This window comes from Lissotriton helveticus, chromosome 9 (genome assembly GCF_964261635.1).
Source record: "Lissotriton helveticus chromosome 9, aLisHel1.1, whole genome shotgun sequence".
In the NCBI taxonomy this organism is placed as follows: domain Eukaryota; kingdom Metazoa; phylum Chordata; class Amphibia; order Caudata; family Salamandridae; genus Lissotriton; species Lissotriton helveticus.
Genome location: NC_136070.1, coordinates 964,505,399 through 964,508,353, shown reverse-complemented (window position 1 = coordinate 964,508,353; position 2,955 = coordinate 964,505,399).

Here is a 2,955-nt window from a genome sequence, read left to right as displayed (position 1 = left end):
ACAGAGTTAGTGATATAAAATGGTGTGTTTCAGAGAGGATCACTGGTACAAAGAGAGCAGGCAATTTAGAGAATAAAAGAAAGAAAAGAGAACAATGTTATATGAATAAGTTCAAGACATACACATATGGCCTCAATAGAGAGGAATGGGAGAAAATATTTAGATAGCACCAGTATGAAGGGTGTTCTAAAGATATAAAAACAACTTAACATAAGTGTATTGGATGGATTTCTGTAATGTTACAATTAACATACAGTGAGAGGATAACAAACTATGTGGAATAAAATGGAAGAATAATGCACCAATACATAGGAGGCTCTCTTAGAAAACCAGTAGATGAGGGGTATAAGAGAAATGAGTAGATTATACTTACCACTCATAATAATATTTTTGGTAGGGATTCCCATCAAGTAATATTAATGCAGAGGTCGCAGAGGAAGCGTATAAGATTTACATTTTTTGAAAGGATTATGGTCAGTCGTGTTTGATCATACTAATTAGATACCCAATAGAGGAGGTTTGGTTCATCCTTAAACGATAGAGCTGGTAATATGTAGTCCCGTTCATTACTGATAAAGATAGATTAAACATTTAAGCATGCGGATTGAGGGCTAAAAAGAGTTGAGGTCCCACACAGTAGACAATAAATATATACATGCGTAAGCTTTATATTGTTTATAAATGTAGGCTTTCAAGCATTAAATATTAGTATTAACCACAACAAATGCATTGATTATAGTTATTTATATATGGTAACTGCCTGACTCAAATATGGCAGCGGTTTTTGGCGCATCTACGTATGTTACATATGACTAGCATATAAATGTGGGATAGTCCCGACAATACAGTTTAATACCTGGAACACTCGATCAAGAAAATCTTTTTATCTGTAAGCAATGTAGGGGGAGACGCCTGAGCCCACTCCGGGTACAAGCACAGTGAGACGAGAGTTGTGCACCTCAGAAATAGTTAAATTATAGTAGTTTGTTTCCCAAATAACTAAGTAAACTGAGGATACTGCCTTGGTTTAAGAGATGTTATAGTGAACAAGGGTCCTTAGCTTATTTCTGAATAAAGAACACAATACTGTATAGAAACACAATGGAAACCTATACGTTATAAACTTTCCAAACCCAGCCGGGAGAGGAGTTTATTTCAACAAGAAGTAATGTCCAATCCAACAATACAAACGTAATCACAAGACACAAGCCTGTGCCGTACATAAAAGAAGGAAAAGAAAAAATAGAATAAGGGTGAAAGCGGTGTCTATCAGGCATAGAGAGAGAGCAAAGACAGGACACTGTTGATAGGTAAAAAATCAATAACAGTGTCGCCTGGAGTGGAATATAAACAATCTTATTGGTCAATATTGTAAATATGCGCCCACTCATGGGTGTCGACGTTTCGATCCCTATTGCTCAATTAGATACATGGGATCATCATCAGGACATTTGTAATGAACAAGACATGCCTGATTGTAAGGAAGCCTGTTTAGGAGAAACGAAGAAAAAAGAGATATTTCAAACACTTAAGAGTTGTTTGCAGATGTATGCCAGCTATGTATCGAATTCGCAGTGTGTGCCCAAGTGCACGGTGTTTGTGACTTAATCAGGCACAAGATAACAGCATTTCCATACTCCTCGGAATCGCAGTGACATGCGTGAAGGGCTGCGAAGATCAGTTGTGAAGTGATGGTGATCAAAACAATTTGTAGTCTACTAGGTACAGGTATTACTACGTTAGTAATACCTGTACCTAGTAGACTACAAACTGTTTTGATCACCATCACTTCACAACTACGTTAGTAATACCTGTACCTAGTAGACTACAAACTGTTTTGATCACCATCACTTCACAACTGATCTTCGCAGCCCTTCACGCATGTCACTGCGATTCCGAGGAGTATGGAAATGCTGTTATCTTGTGCCTGATTAAGTCACAAACACCGTGCACTTGGGCACACACTGCGAATTCGATACATAGCTGGCATACATCTGCAAACAACTCTTAAGTGTTTGAAATATCTCTTTTTTCTTTGTTTCTCCTAAACAGGCTTCCTTACAATCAGGCATGTCTTGTTCATTACAAATGTCCTGATGATGATCCCATGTATCTAATTGAGCAATAGGGATCGAAACGTCGACACCCATGAGTGGGCGCATATTTACAATATTGACCAATAAGATTGTTTATATTCCACTCCAGGCGACACTGTTATTGATTTTTTACCTATCAACAGTGCCCTGTCTTTGCTCTCTCTCTATGCCTGATAGACACCGCTTTCACCCTTATTCTATTTTTTCTTTTCCTTCTTTTATGTACGGCACAGGCTTGTGTCTTGTGATTACGTTTGTATTGTTGGATTGGACATTACTTCTTGTTGAAATAAACTCCTCTCCCGGCTGGGTTTGGAAAGTTTATAACGTATAGGTTTCCATTGTGTTTCTATACAGTATTGTGTTCTTTATTCAGAAATAAGCTAAGGACCCTTGTTCACTATAACGTTGTTATACCCATGGTACTTAGCTATCTGTTGGGTCCCCCTTGTGTCTTAAAATTGGTTTAAGAGATAGCTCCACTCATAGGTTGTGTGGATCTAACCCATATAGATAATATTGAGTTTTAATTTTGTATTTTTAGTACTAAAGGGCTGAAGGCAGAATCCGACGCCCCAAAGAATTTATAAACGGAAAAATACGGGCCAAGTTTTAAAGGTCCCTGAACCGCTGACGCATCACAGCCACAATTCAAACACAGGGTATGGTTACGCCATACTGTGAGGATTGATCTATGGGTAAGCAGTCAGAGTGGTAGATGGGGGACTATATAAGGAGAGATAATACTCAGCATTAACATAACATTATGAAATATTTTACGTAGTTATGAAGCAGTTCTTGAGAGGAAGTATCAATAACACCAAGAGGCCGATCTATCTTATGTTATCTTATGACACCT